Here is a 16,804-nt window from a genome sequence, read left to right on the forward strand (position 1 = left end):
CCTTTTGGTTAGTGGCTCAACACTCTAACCACTAGGCTACATGCCACCCTAACTATTTTCCTTTGCTACTACTCTTGTTGCCACACTTTCTACCAAGTAAGTTTTAAAATAAGTGCTATTTTACATGTTGCTAATCATCTGACCATAATCTTTGTTGAGCTATTTCTCCATTATTTGTTGTGATATTGTCAAGAAAATATGAATATGGCATCATTATTTGTCATCATTCGACAGATGTAAAAATGTGTCACAGTGCCTTTCATTTTTCTCCTGCGGTTTCCCCAAACTGAAGTTGACCGGAAATGATCTGCAAGATTGGCAGAGTGATGTGCCTGTCTCTGATCAACTATTACACGCGCATTCATTGTATGTAAATGTTTACCAGTCATTTAGTTTAATTTGTGATGGTCAAGATCACGGAACAGCGCTCACGAAAATGCACTACTGAGATTGAGAAGCTAGCAGCGTTGCACCGCATAGTGAATAAACTATTGTCAATGGATTTCATGTTACCTTTGACAGCTGAATATTGTTGGCCAATGTTTAACGTAAACTAGCTAACTAGACACCTTGTTAGTGGCAATAAACAGACAGCAAACATGGTTTGTTTATCAATGTTTTTTCTCAGTTCTACACAATGCTCATGGAGGAGGCAAATAAACTCATTGGCACAGAGAAAAGACATCTCATCATGGGGGATGTGGTGTCAGCAGTCAACGTCCTCCAAGAAGCCTGCGGGATGCTGTGAGTAGGGCTGGAAGACACACACACACACACAGTTCAAGCAATCTGTCTGTAAAATCATTTCCAATTTGTAATTAATGTCCTAATCAATAACTTTGCCCTATTTATCTTTCCAAAACCAAAAAGTATGGTGACAGCAGCAGATGAGTGAGGAGAGGCTTTCTTCATGTGTGGTAAACCTCTCCTGGAGCTGGCCAGGTAGGTTTTCATGGTCTTTCGCAGTATTTTAAGTGATATTAATTATTATTATAAATTACATCTTCGGGTCTCACCAAACCACCTCCATTACAGTTGTAGGTAAGACTTTGAATATGTAATTTTGTCTTTGTGAAGCAGGATGGAGAATGGTGTCTTGGGGAATGCTCTGATGAGGGTTCCTGAAGAAGATGAGGAAGAGTAGCCCAATGACAGTAAGCATTCTGAATTGTTAAACCTCACAAGTAGTTAACGCTTGCCTAATTATACAATTTGGCCTAGTGGTTGTGCTGATCTCTCTGATAGTGAAGATAATGCTGTAGATCAGATAATGCCGTAGATCAGATTAATGCTATTTATAGGGCAGCAGGTCGCCTAGCGGTTAAAAGCTTTGTGCCAGTAACTGAAAGGTCGCTGGTTCAAATCCCTGAGCAGACTATGTGAAAAATCTGTTGATGTGCCCTTGATCAAGGCACTGAACCCTACTTGCTCTGGATAAGAGCATCTGCAAAATAACTTCAATGTATAATGTAGTAGTCACATTTTACCATCTTTTGATTCTTAACACGCATCTCAATTTATCACAGAGAAGACCAAGGATGAGCTCAGAGTTCAGGTCTATAACGCCATGACAAAAGAGAAGAACGGTGAGAAAGGCAGATTCAGATAAGATCACAGTGGAGGAGACAATGAGGGACAGACTGAGAACGGCCATGTTAATGGTTCTGACACCACTAACGACCATGTTAATGGTTCTGACACCACTAACGGCCATGTTAATGGTTCTGACACCACTAACGGCCATGTTAATGGTTCTGACACCACTAACGACCATGTTAACGGATCTGACACCACTAACAGCCATGTTAATGGTTCTGACACCACTAACGACCATGTTAATGGTTCTGACACCACTAACGGCCATGTCAATGGTTCTGACACCACTAACGGCCATGTTAATGGTTCTGACACCACTAACGACCATGTTAATGGGTCTGACACCACTAACGGCCATGTTAATGGTTCTGACACCACTAACGGCCATGTTAATGGTTCTGACACTACTAACGGCCAATGGAATAATGCAATGGAACTGGCTTCAAGGTCCATAGTTGAGTTTGAAGGCTCTAGTTGTGTACTTTTCAACTCAGCCATTGAGCAATTCAGCAAGGTTATTATAGTTGTGTTTTTATATTTGTTTTTATTTCTATTCGTTTTAAGATTTTTTGTTTGAAATTCAGTTTAATTTCAGTTAGTTTTCTGATCTACTTAACTATTTTTTAAATGTACTTTTAAGTTCTATCAAAACATTCCTATTTTGTTTTTAGTTTTAGTGTTAGGGACAGAAAGTAGTCTATGTGCGCGAGGCTAGGAGCCATTTACAGTTGAAGTCGGAAATGTACATACACCTTAGCCAAATACATTTAAACTCAGTTTTTTTTTTACAATTCCTGACATTTAATCCTAGTAAAAATTCCCTGTCTTAGGTCAGTTAGGATCACCACTTTATTTTAAGAATGTGAAATGTCAGAATAATAGTAGAGAGAATGATTTATTTCAGCTTTTATTTCTTTCATCACATTCCCAGTGGGTCAGGAGTTTACATACACTCAATTAGTATTTGGTAGCATTGCCTTTAAATTGTTTAATTTGGGTCAAATGTTTCGGGTGACCTTCCACAAGCTTCCCACAATAAGTTGGGTGAATTTTGGCCCATTCCTCCTGACAGAGCTGGTGTAACTGAGTCAAGTTTGTAGGCCTCCTTGCTCGCACATGCTTTTCAGTTCTGCCCACAACTTTTCTATAGGCTTGAGGTCAGGGCTTTGTGATGGCCATTCCAATACTGTGACTTTGTTGTCATTAAGCCATTTTGCCACAATTTTGGAAGTATGCTTGGCGTCATTGTCCATTTGGAAGACCCATTTGCGACCAAGCTTTAACTTCCTGACTGATGTCTTGAGATGTTGCTTCAATATATCCACATAATATTCCTTCCTCATGATGCCATCTACTTTGTGAAGTGCACCAGTCCCTCCTGCAGCAAAGCACCCCCACAACATGATGCTGCCACCCCCGTGCTTCACGGTTGGGATGGTGTTCTTCGGCTTGCAAGCATCCCCCCTTTTCCTCCAAACATAACAATGGTCATTATGGCCAAACAGTTCTATTTTTGTTTCATCAGACCAGAGGACATTTCTCCAAAAAGTACGATCTTTGTCCCCATGTGCAGTTGCAAACCGTAGTCTGGCTTTTTTATGCCGGTTTTGGAGCAGTGGCTTCTTCCTTGCTGAGCGGCCTTTCAGGTTATATCGATATAGGACTCGTTTTACTGTGGATATAGATACTTTTGTACCTGTTTCCTCCAGCATCTTCACCAGGTCCTTTGCTGTTGTTCTGGGATTGATTTGCACTTTTCGCACCAAAGTACGTTCATCTCTAGGAGACAGAACGCGTCTCCTTCCAGAGTGGTATGACGGCTGCGTGGTCCCATGGTGTTTATACTTGTGTATTATTGTTGGTAGAGATGAATGTGGTACCTTCAGGGGGTTGGAATTTGTTCCCATGAATGAACCAGACTTGTGGAGATCTACAATTTTTTTCTGAGGTCTTGGCTGATTTCTTTTGATTTTCCCATGATGTCAAGCAAAGAATGAAGTATGAGTATGAAGGTAGGCCTTGAAATACATCCACAGGTATACCTCCAATTGACTCAAATTATGTCAATTAGTCTATCAGAAGCTTCTAAAGTCAACACATCATTTTCTGGCATTTTCCAAGCTGTTTAAAGGCACAGTCAACTTAGTGTAGGTAAACTTCTGACCCACTGGAATTGTGACATAGTGAATTATAAGTGAAATAATCTGTCTGTAAACAATTGTTGGAAAAAGTACTTGTGTCATGCACAAAGTAGATGTCCTAACCAACTTGCCAAAACTATAGTTTGTTAACAAGAAATTTGTAGAGTGGTTGAAAGACGAGTTTTAATGACTCCAACTTAAGTGTATGTAAATGTCTGACTTCATCTGTATGTGTTGTATCGTTTTTGGGGATGTCACTTCTTGCCACTGGGGGAGTAATGCATAAGGTGATAGGTCAAGTCATAGGTTAGGTTAGGTTTACAGGTAGACTCAGCGAGATGCACGAAGTAAACAGTAGTAGTGAGATATTTTCCGCAACAACCATGGCCTTCATTTATCAATATGGCTTAGTAACTATTCTAAAATACTACTTATGGACAGAATTTTGAATGTTTGTACACATAGAATAAGTGTGATTTATTAAACAACCCTGTGAGTGTCATAAGCACACTGGTAGGAGATAACATTGATAAATACCAATTGTTATCTGTGCTTGTGCATGACCTTGGCTATTTGCATATCGAAACACCCCTAATTAACCATATTGTTAAAATCATGACTTTAAATCCTGTGAGGAATATATAATGCTGTACTATGAAATCAGTGGAGGCTGCTGGAACAGCGCGGGATGGAGTGGCATCAAACCACTGATTCAGCTCCAGCCATTACCACGAGCCCGTCCTCCCCAATTAAGGTGTCGCCGACCTCCTGTGCATGAAATACAACAGCGCGACCCAAAAAAGGTAAGAAAAAAAAACGCTTCAGAGGTGCTAGTGTCAGATATTGATTACAACCAAAATGTGTTATTTGGCTTGCTCAGTTGTGGCTTGACCAGTAAAAATAAAAGCATAGCTACAAAGAGAGGACCATTAGGACAGTGCAAGTTTCTTAAGCAATGGAAAATATACTTCAAATGAGTAGGCAACAGTCACCAATAAGCCATCCATCCTCAACAGCGCCCTTCTGTAGGAGTATAGGCCAACATTGCTGTTCTGCAGAAGGAACAAGTCGTGCGTTCCACTTGGCCAATACATACGTCTTTTGAGCATTTACAACCTATTACCTGCGCATTAAGAGTGGAAGTCTTTTCTGTTCACATAGTTGAACTCGTTTTGGGATGGTGCTTTTATGGCAATGTGGGAAACCCATTAATGGCAAAGAAACCCCTCTTGACTTCAACCTGCTGTGTGATGGTGTATGGAAATCGTATGTTACTGTTCCTTTTGCTGATTGCAACCAAAACATTTGCTCATCGAGGGCTGTGAGATGCCAATCCTCCTTGGCCGTTGCCAAAAACCTGACGGTGCATGGATAGCACTTGGATGTGCACCGGAATGGCATGTTTGCCTTTCCAAAGTAGGTTCTAAAACCTCGCAAAAATCCTACAAGATTGGCTCATCAGATATCGTTTCCCAAAACAAATCTGTACTTTCTGCAAAAAAAGTCCCACCTGTCTCTAAAAACGCTCCCTGCAAAATGCAGCGTGTGCCAAATCTTCCAACAGAGCAAGGTCAGCCATCTCTTATTCAATTTCCCATTATCTGTCTTTTATAGTGTTTCAGCAATGGTTTCCCTTTCACATGTGCCTCTAATTTAACAAATGACCATACATTATATGGATTATTATCATAATAAATGCACTGATGTGGTCAAATTACATGACATAGTCTGTCAAGATATGCTGCATGAATTCTCAATGGAAATGCAATGAAATCGAACAATTATTACACTATTACTCTCTCAATTTTACACATTTGAAACATTGTGTATATTTTCCACATTCTATGCTTGACAAGCAGTTTCCATATTCCACCCCTTGGCATTGTGCGTATGCAAAGCTCGTAGAGGTGTCCGTGGGCATTCTCTCTCAGCAAAAAAGTAAATAATTTTAACAGTTAAATGCATGAATTTGGTGCACTTTGAGATTAACATTGAGAGATTATAACATTGAGAGATGATATATTTTTCAGGTAATTTGCACCTTCCCACCTATCACAGCAGACACTGCCAGTACTGAATTACAGTTGCTACTGTGGGTCTCTACTCTGGAACACCCTATACTCTCTGGAACACGTGAGGGGCGGCGTTATGGGCGCGCCCGGCCTGCTCGCCTTACCGTACTTCTTTACCCGTCCAAATAAAATATTGAAATATGTATAATTTATTTGACCTAGACGCGCGCCGATAGAAATACACATCAACCTCAGTTAAAGCATCCGAGTGAGCGAAGCAGCGTCCCTCTGTCTCATTATGTGTAGACCATGTATGTGATGCTGTTCTGGACCAAAGCAGTATGGCATGTCATACTATTTCTGTCCAGAGAGCATCAGATACATGGGCTACATATAGAGGGGCGCTATTTCCCTCCCTCGGATGCTTTCTCCGGTGATATAGTTTCAGCAGAGAGGGAAAAGGCGAAGCGAGAGGGGTCACTTTCGCCCAAATCTGTCCAGTATTCTATGGGAATAATATGTAGACCTAAACTTGTCGCCTACCTTTGGGACAAAGACTCCCATTGTTAGGGCGGAGACATGAGCATCTCGTCAATATATATAGATCTCTGGTGTCTGCCTCTTGCGAATTGGAAAGGAAATTTGGCGGGTGTGACAGTGCGCTGTTAGGATGCTTTAATGCCCTAAAGTAAATTGATGTTTCGACAAAATTATATAATTACTCCTGTCTAAATACAATCATTCAAAATACTTCACCAGAGGTCATTACTTAGCCACAGAGAATCATTAGCTTCTTTAAAAAAATAGCTGTGGATTGTTTCAAATCACAAGTGTGTTTGGGAAGCCCACAATTTGGGTAGTGCGCATGCATGGCAATAGGTCTAACTGATTGAGTTGCGGCTTTCAGTGAAAAGCATCTACGCTGCTGCTACTCTGTTATTATCTATGCATAGTCACTTTAATAACTCTACCTACATGTACATATTACCATAATTACCTCGACACTGGTGCCCACGCACATTGACTCTGTGCGTGGGCCATATGGTGACATTGCCATGTCTTATTTCTGATTGTCTTAACTCACTACGTACACCACAACACCACGTACACACAAATCAACAAAGTTTAAAAAAAATCCATTGCGAATGATAGATTTTTCAAATACAGTGCATTCGGAAAGTATTCAGACTGCTTGACTTTTTCCACATTTTGTTATGTTGCAGCCTTATTCTAAAATGGATGACATTTATTTTCCCCCTCATCAATCTACCCCATAATGACAAAGCGAAAATAGTTTTTTTTTTTTAAATGTTACTAATTTATTATGAATTAAAAACTGAAAAATCATATTTACATAAAGTACCAGTCAAAAGTTTGTACAAAGCTACTCATTCAAGAGTTTTCTTTATTTTTTAATTTTTTTTTAACTATTAAAGACGTCAAAACTATGAAATAACACATATGGAATCATGTAGTAACCAAGAAAGTGTTAAACAAATCAAAATATATTTTAGATTGTTCAAAGTAGCCACCCTTTGCCTTGATGACAGCTTTGCATACTCTTGGCATTCTCTCAACCAGCTTCAACTGGAATGCTTTTCCAACAGTCTATTTTTATTTTTTATTTTTGTATTATTTATTGACTAATTGAAACATACAATATACTTGCAGTGAAGCCGCTCAATAACTACATTATACCAGTCATCCAACAGATTCCCATTCAGAGCGACACACAGAAGCATCCAGGGTCAATGCCCTGCTCAAGGGCATGTTGACCGATCTACCACCAGGCCAAAAAACGTGAACCCGAACCCTCCAACATCCCCCCACCGTTCCCCAATAGCTGTCCCTCAACCATTCGAGACCGCTCCCACAGTCCCCCTTAAAGAAAAATAAATAAATAAATAATAATAATTCCATTCCCCACCCCCAAGAACCCCGAATGAACCAACAACCAAGAGAATGAACTAAAGAGAAAAAAGGAAAAGACAGAAGAAAACAGCAAACAACAATGCACATTTTTTTTTGCAAAATAATAAATTTAAAACAAAGGACATAAAGGACAACTGAAATCATAACAGCAATGACTACTTTATGTTTGTGTGCATGTCTGGCACTATTACATGTATGTGTGTGTTCTTGTTTGTGTTTATTTGAATGAGAGTGTGTGTATATGCATGTGTACAAACACCTGCACGGCAAACCGGCATTAGTTGTAAAAACACTGCCACTTAGTGTCAGTGAAATGTACTTTTTATTATGATTTATTTTGACTTTCTTTTACATTTCTTTTTTACTTTTATCTTTGGCCATCATTCTATCTCTCACACAGCAACTCCACTCCCACTTGTCTCCAATTCCACATACCAACCCTCAGCTTCCCTCAGCCCATCCCATCTATCTCTGCTGGCGACCCACTTCGGGTTTCTACACAACACATATCTTTCAACTATACTGTGATGTTTAATGTACATTTTCAATCTATCTAATCAAATAGAATCCACAGATTGCGAGTTGAAGATAAATTATTTTACTAAGAGTATTAGTATATTAGTAATTGACTGACCCTGTCTCTCCAGATCTCCTAACAGTACTATTTCTAGGGTCAATTTTAGATCAATGCTATGCATTTTCAGCCATTCCTGAACCTGAGACCAGAAACAGGCTACCTGAGGGCAAGGCCAAAATATATGGTCTATTGATTCTGTATCCTCACAACAAAATCAGCAGAGCTTCGATGATTTTATGCCCCAAATATTCCACATTTTGTGGCAAGAATTCTATATAATAATTTTAGCTGAAAAGCATGAAGTCTTGAATCTTGCGTTGTTTTATATATCAACTCATACACCCTGTACCATGGAATCAGTACATAAAAAATCTCTTCCCAACTATTTTGCAATCTGTATGGCACAGTTGTCAACATTCTGGTCCTCAAATGAAACTGGTATACTTTCCTATTTATGCTATTTTTATTCCTCCGCCAGTTTTTATTCTTTATATTGGGCAGACAGACCAGTTCCCTACCTCCTCCCGCTGCCACCCGCCTCCTCCATTTTTGGGGCAATGCTGTAATCAATTGGTTGTACTCTTGGATTGAGCAGACCTTTCCGTACAATTCTGATAACTCCATGAAGGACATAACTCTACCATTCCAATTTACAATATAATTTAAGAACAAAATACCCTTTTCAAACATCTTTCCCATAAATACAGGTATTTTATCAACCAGCACATTTGAGTTCAGCCATAATATTTGTTGTAATATATTCTATCTTTTCAGGGGGATGAAATTGAAATTGTAGCCAGCTCTGCAATGCTTGTTTGAAAAAAGAGAGATACTTTGAAAAAAGTATCATTTTCATTTAATCGAAAATGAGACATGGCAATCTGCACAAAGGCAAAAAGGCAATTTTTAAACAATGGATGAGCTTTTCTTAGTCATCTACTTGAGAACCATTTAGGGTTCAAATAAAACTTTTGAATGAGTGAAGCTTTTAGAGAGAGGTTTAGTGCTTTTATATTTAATAATCTCAACCGACCCAATTCATATTTATTATATAGCTAGGCATGTTTTATTTTGTCTGGTTTAGCATCCAAGATAAAGCAAAATATGTTTTGCTCATATGATTTGAAAACGAATCCACAGGAGTAGGCAGCGCCATAAGTAAGTTCGTAAACTGAGATATGACTAAAGAGTTAATCAGGGCAATTTTTCCATAAATAGACAAGTATTTACCTCTCCATGGTTGCAGGATCTTGTCTATTTTTACAAGTTTTCTATTGAAATTCATTGTGGAGAGCTTATTTATATATTTTGTGATATGAATACCGAGTATGTCTACTTCACCATCAGCCCATTTTATAGGTAAACTGCAGGGTAATGTAAAAGTTGTATTTTTTAAGGATCCAATACATAATATTGTACACTTATCATAATTAGGTTTTAGTCCAGAGAGTACAGAAAAGTTATCTAGATCTTTAATGAGACATTGCAGGGATCTAGCTTGCGGACTTAATATAAAACTTGAGTCATCGGCATACATGGACACCTTTGTTTTTAAGCCTTGGATTTCTAATCCTCGAATGTTGTTATTGGATCTGTGTAACGCCCTGGCCATAGAGAGGGTTTTTTGTTCTTTATTTTGGTTAGGCCAGGGTGTTACATTGGGTGGGCGTTCTATGTTCCCTTTTCTATGTTTTTGTATTTCTTTGTTTTGGGCAGAGTAGGGTTCCTAATCAGAGGCAGCTGTCTATCGTTGTCTCTGATTAGGAATCATACTTAGGCAGCCTGTTTTCCTTTGGGGTTTTCAAATCAAATTAAATGTATTTATATAGCCCTTCGTACATCAGCTGATATCTCAAAGTGCTGTACAGAAACCCAGCCTAAAACCCCAAACAGCAAGCAATGCATGTGAAAGAAGCACGGTGGCTAGGAAAAACTCCCTAGGAAAACTCCCTAGAAAGGCCAAAACCTAGGAAGAAACCTAGAGAGGAACCAGGCTATAAGGGGTGGCCAGTCCTCTTCTGGCTGTGCCGGGTGGATATTATAACAGAACATGGTCAAGATGTTAAAATGTTCATAAATGACCAGCATGGTCAAATTATAATAATCATAGTAGTTGTCGAGGGTGCAACAAGCACGTCCGGTGAACAGGTCAGGGTTCCATAGCCGCAGGCAGAACAGTTGAAACTGGAGCAGCAGCACGGCCAGGTGGACTGGGGACAGCAAGGAGTCATCATGCTAGGTAGTCCTGAGGCATGGTCCTAGGGCTCAGGTCCTCCGAGAGAAAGAAAGAAAGAGAGAAAGAGAGAATTAGAGAGAGCATATTTAAATTCACACAGGACACCGGATAAGACAAGATAAATACTCCAGATGTAACAGACTGACCCTAGCCCCCCGACACATAAACTACTGCAGCATAAATACTGGAGGCTGAGACAGGAGGGATCAGAAGACACTGTGGCCCCATCCGATGATACCCCGGACAGGGCCAAACAGGCAGGATATAACCCCGCCCACTTTGCCAAAGCACAGCCCCCACACCACTAGAGGGATGTCTCCAACCACCAACTTACCGTCCTAAGACAAGGCCGAGTATAGCCCACAAAGTTTTGTGGGTAGTTGTTTTCTGTCTTGTGTGTGTTCACCTGGCAGAACTGTTGGCTTTCGTTTTCCTGTTTGTTTTTGAAGTGTCTCATTAAAAATCATTATGACCATTTACCACGCTGCATCTTGGTCCCCTCTTCCAGACGATCGTTACAATCTGATTTTAATAGCTAGCATTTCCATGGCCATAACGAATAGATAAGGTGACAGCGGACACCCTTGTTTAACTCCTCTTGACAATTCAAAACTCTCTGAGAAGTAGCTGTTATTTACTATTTTACACCTGGGGTTGCTATACATTATTTTTACCCATTTTATAAGAGAATTACCGAAATTGAAAAAATCCAGGCATTTATAAATAAATTCCAGTCTTACTTTATCAAATGCCTTTTCAAAATCTGCTATAAATACCATTCCTGGCTTCTTATATGTTTCATGGTTTTCTATTATTTCTAGTAGTTGTTGTATATTATCTCCAATGTGTCGTCCATGTAAAAAACCTGTCTGATCAGGATGAACAATACCTGGTAAAACCCTTTTAATTCTGAGTGCTATGCATTTTGCTAGTATTTTTGCATCACAACATTGAAGTGTAAGGGGCCTCCAGTTTTTTAGATAGACTGGGTCGTTTTATTTGCCATCTGGGTCTTGTTTTAATAATAGAGAAATCAGACCTTCCTCCTGAGTACCTGACAGGCTACCATTTCTATAGGAGTAGTGAAAACAATCTAACAATGGAGCTTTTAGTATATCAAAAACTACTTCATATACCTCTACCGGTATGCCATCAAGCCCTGGGGTTTTTCCAGACTGAAAGGATTTAATAGCCTCAAAAAGTTCTTCCTCTGTAATTTGGCCTTCGCACTGATCTTTCTGTACATTTGTTAATTTTCGTTTTTTATATTATTTGGAAAGAATTCCTTACCATAATCTTCATTCAGTGGGAAAGGATGAGACGGAAAAGAGAACATCTGCCCAAAATAATGAGCTTCCTCTTTTAAATATCATTTGGGGAATCATAGATGACTCCGTCTTCAGTAACGAGTTTCTGCAAATTATTTTTGTTAGCGTTCCTGTATTGGAGATTCAGGAAGAATTTTGTGCATTTTTCTCCATATTCCATCCAGTTTGCTTTATTTTTAATGAATTCATGAACTTCTTTGAGGAACTTCTTTGAGGAAAAGATCATGATCATTAGAAAGCAAATTACGGACTCCTCTTTAAATCTGCGTATTCCTCCAAAGCTCAGTTGTCCTGAGTCTGCACAACCCTGCCAGGACCTAGGATCAAGGGAGCCACTAAAGTGTTTTAGTACTATATCTCTTGACACAATGATGAAAATAATCATGGCCTCTAAACCTTCAAGCTGCATACTGGACCCTATTCCAACTAAACTACTGAAAGAGCTGCTTTCTGTGCTTGGCCCTCCTATGTTGAACATAATAAACGGCTCTCTATCCACCGGATGTGTATCAAACTCACTAAAAGTGGCAGTAATAAAGCCTCTCTTGAAAAAGCCAAATCTTGACCCAGAAATTATAAAAAACTATCGGCCTATATCGAATCTTCCATTCCTCTCAAAAATGTTAGAAAAATGCTGTTGCGCAGCAATTCACTGCCTTCCCGAAGACAAACAATGTATACGAAACGCTTCAGTCTGGTTTTAGACCCCATCATAGCACTGAGACTGCACTTGTGAAGGTGGTAAATTACCTTTTAATGACGTCAGACCGAGGCTCTGCATCTGTCCTCGTGCTCCTAGATCTTAGTGCTGCTTTTGATACCATCGATCACCACATTCTTTTGGAGAGATTGGAAACCCAAATTGGTCTACATGGACAAGTTCTGGCCTGGTTTAGATCTTATCTGTCAGAAAGATATCAGTTTGTCTCTGTGAATGGTTTGTCCTCTGACAAATCAACTGTACATTTCGGTGTTCCTCAAGGTTCCGTTTTAGGACCACTATTGTTTTCACTATATATTTTACCTCTTGGGGATGTCATTCGAAAACATAATGTTACATTTCACTGCTATGCGGATGACACACAGCTGTACATTTCAATGAAACATGGTGAAGCCCCAAAATTGCCCTCGCTAGAAGCCTGTGTCTTAGACATAAGGAAGTGGATGGCTGCAAACTTTCTACTTTTAAACTCGGACAAAACAGAGATGCTTGTTCTAGGTCCCAAGAAACAGAGATCTTCTGTTGAATCTGACAATTAATCTAGATGGTTGTACAGTCGTCTCAAATAAAACTGTGAAGGACCTCGGCGTTACTTTGGACCCTGATCTCTCTTTTGAAGAACATATCAAGACTGTTTCAAGGACAGCTTTTTTCCATCTACGTAACATTGCAAAAATCAGAAACTTTCTGTCCAAAAATGACGCAGAAAAATTAATCCATGCCTTTGTTACTTCTAGGTTGGACTACTGCAATGCTCTACTTTCCGGCTACCCGGATAAAGCACTAAATAAACTTCAGTTAGTGCTAAATACGGCTGCTAGAATCCTGACTAGAACCAAAAAATGTGATCATATTACTCCAGTGCTAGGTAGGCCTTGAAATACATCCACAGGTACACCTCCAATTGACTCAAATTATGTCAATTAGCCTATCAGAAACTTCCAAAGCCATGACATCATTTTCTGGAATTTTCCAAGCTTTTTATAGGCACTTTCAAATGAGTGTGTAACGCCCTGGCCATAGAGAGGGGTTTTTGTCCTTTATTTTGGTTAGGCCAGGGTGTTACATTGGGTGGGCGTTCTATGTTCCTTTTTCTATGTTTTTGTATTTCTTTGTTTTGGGCCGTGAGTGTGGCTCCCAATCAGGCACAGCTGAAGCTCGTTGCTGCTGATTGGGAGTCACACATAAGGAGCATGTTTTTTCCTTTGGGTTTGTGGGTAATTGTTTCTGTCAGTGTTTTGTTCCAGACAGGACTGTTTGCTGTCGGTTTGCTCATTTTCTTGTTTTGTATAGTGTTCACGTTGTTTACATTAAATTCTAATAATGAACACTAACTCCGCTGCACCTTGGTCCACTTCTTCAGACGACAGCCGTTACAGAATTACCCACCACCAAAGGACCAAGCAGCAGGAGAACAGCATGGATGGATGGACATGGGCGGATTTAAGGAGGTTCGTGTCCAGGGCTATGGAAGAGTTAAGGGAACCCGAGAGGCAGCCCCAAGAAATTTTTGGGGGGGGGCACAAGGGCTGTGAAGAGGGGCAAGGATGGAGCCCCAGGCCAGCTCCCCGCACTAGCCCTGAGGTACGTGTCTCCAATCTGGTACGCCCAGTACCAGCACCCCGCACCAAGCCCAAGGTGCGTGTCCCCAGCCCCGCCAGTCAACAGTCGTCGGAGCTGCCCGCCAGTCAACAGTCGTCGGAGCTGCCCGCCAGTCAACAGTCGTCGGAGCTGCCCGCCAGTCAACAGTATTCGGAGCTGCCCGCCAGTCAACAGTATTCGGAGCTGCCCGTCAGTCAACAGTCGTCGGAGCTGCCCGTCAGTCAACAGTCGTCGGAGCTGCCCGTCAGTCAACAGTCGTCGGAGCTGCCCGTCAGTCAACAGTCGTCGGAGCTGCCCGTCAGTCAACAGTCGTCGGAGCTGCCCGTCAGTCAACAGTCGTCGGAGCTGCCCGCCAGTCAACAGTCGCCGGAGTGGTCAGACTGCGCTGAACTGCCGGAGTGGTCAGACTGCGCTGAACTGCCGGAGTGGTCAGACTGCGCTGAACTGCCGGAGTGGCCAGACTGCGCTGAACTGCCGGAGTGGCCAGACTGCGCTGAACTGCCGGAGTGGCCAGACTGCGCTGAACTGCCGGAGTGGCCAGACTGCGCTGAACTGCCGGAGTGGCCAGACTGCGCTGAACTGCCGGAGTGGCCAGACTGCGCTGAACTGCCGGAGTGGCCAGACTGCGCTGAACTGCCGGAGTGGCCAGACTGCGCTGACCTGCCGGAGTGGCCAGACTGCGCTGACCTGCCGGAGTGGCCAGACTGCCCTGACCTGCCGGAGTGGCCAGACTGCCCTGACCTGCCGGAGTGGCCAGACTGCCCTGACCTGCCGGAGTGGCCAGGGACGCCCGCCAGCCCGGTGAGTCCGGTGCCTACGCCTAGGGACAGGCCTCTGTCATGTTTCCCCAGCCTGGTGAATCCTGGGTCAGTGCCGTCAGAGCAGCCAGGGTCGCCCGCCAGCCAGGCGCAACCATCGCCGCCCGCCAGCCGGGCGCAACCATCGCCGCCCGCCAGCCGGGCGCAACCATCGCCGCCCGCCAGCCGGGCGCAACCATCGCCGCCCGCCAGCCGGGCGCAACCATCGCCGCCCGCCAGCCGGGCGCAACCATCGCCGGCCGCCAGCCGGGCGCAGTCAGTGTCGCCCACCAGACCTTCGGCGCGGCCAGGTGCGCCACCGAAGAGGGCGACGTCAAGGGTGGAGCAGAGGCCACGTCCCGCACCTGAGCCGCCGCCGTAAGAGGGCCCACCCGGACCCTCCCCTTCAGAGTCAGGTTTTGCGGCCGGAGTCCGCACCTTTGGGGGGGGGTACTGTAACGCCCTGGCCATAGAGAGGGGTTTTTGTCCTTTATTTTGGTTAGGCCAGGGTGTTACATTGGGTGGGCGTTCTATGTTCCTTTTTCTATGTTTTTGTATTTCTTTGTTTTGGGCCGTGAGTGTGGCTCCCAATCAGGCACAGCTGAAGCTCGTTGCTGCTGATTGGGAGTCACACATAAGGAGCATGTTTTTTCCTTTGGGTTTGTGGGTAATTGTTTCTGTCAGTGTTTTGTTCCAGACAGGACTGTTTGCTGTCGGTTTGCTCATTTTCTTGTTTTGTATAGTGTTCACGTTGTTTACATTAAATTCTAATAATGAACACTAACTCCGCTGCACCTTGGTCCACTTCTTCAGACGACAGCCGTTACAGAGTGTATGTAAACTTCTGACTCAGTGGAATTGTGATACAGTGAATTATAAGTGAAATAATCTGTCTGTAAACAATTGTTGGAAAAATGCCTTGTGTCATACACAAAGTAGATGTCCTAACCGATTTGCCAAAACTATAGTTTGTTAACAAGAAATTCGTGGAGTGGTTGAAATACGAGTTTTAACCTCTTAGTGATCCTTTCACACGGCAATCTCGTTAGCGGGATAGGTTTGACAACATCCAGTGAAATTGCAGAGCGCCAAATTCAAACTACAGAAATATCAAGTGTAATACATCAAAATAAAGCTTAACTTCTTGTTAATCCAGCCGTTGTGTCAGATAAAAGGCTTTACGGCGAAAGCAGACCATGCGATTATCTGAGGACAGCGCCCCGCATACAAACACATGAAAATTATTTTTCAACCAGGCAGGTGCGACACAAGTCAGAAATAACGATATAATAAATGCCTTACCTTTGAAGATCTTCTTTTTGCAATCCCAAATGTCTCAGTGACACAATGAATGGTTGTTTTGTTCGATAAATTCCTTCTTTATATCCCCAAAATGTCAATTTATTTGGCGCGTTTGATTCAGCAATACATCGGTTCCAACTCGCCCAACATGACTACAAAGTATCTGATAAGTTACCTGTAAAGTTGGTCCAAACATTTCAAACAATGTTCCTAATCCAACCTCAGGTATCCTAAAATGTAAATAATCGATAAAATTTAAGACGGGATAACCTGTTTCCAATACCGAAGAAAAATAACACAGAGCGCGCTCCTGTTCACGCGCCCCAAAATAGTAGGGACCTTCAGAGTGACACATGGAATGAATAGCACTACTTCTTCATTTCTCAAAATAAAAACATCGACCAATTTCTAAAGACTGTTGACATCTAGTGGAAGCCATAGGAACTGCAACCAGGTTCCTAATAAATAGGTTTTCCCGTAGAAAACTATTGGAAAATCCTATGACTTCAATTTTATTTTTCCCTGGATGGTTTGTCCTCGGGTTTTCACCTGCCAAATCA

The 16,804-nt window shown here is 42.0% G+C and overlaps 1 long non-coding RNA gene across 1 annotated transcript; it reads left to right on the forward strand.

Annotated features, from left to right (window-relative positions):
• Positions 1 to 660: 660 nt before the first annotated feature.
• Positions 661 to 1,176, forward strand: LOC115169525 (uncharacterized). Its single transcript, XR_003870879.1, has 3 exons — positions 661 to 744; positions 871 to 942; positions 1,081 to 1,176. It is a non-coding gene; the product is annotated as an uncharacterized LOC115169525 (long non-coding RNA).
• The last annotated feature ends 15,628 nt before the right edge of the window (positions 1,177 to 16,804 follow it).

The sequence above is a fragment of the Salmo trutta genome, chromosome 31 (genome assembly GCF_901001165.1).
Source record: "Salmo trutta chromosome 31, fSalTru1.1, whole genome shotgun sequence".
Lineage (NCBI taxonomy): Eukaryota > Metazoa > Chordata > Actinopteri > Salmoniformes > Salmonidae > Salmo > Salmo trutta.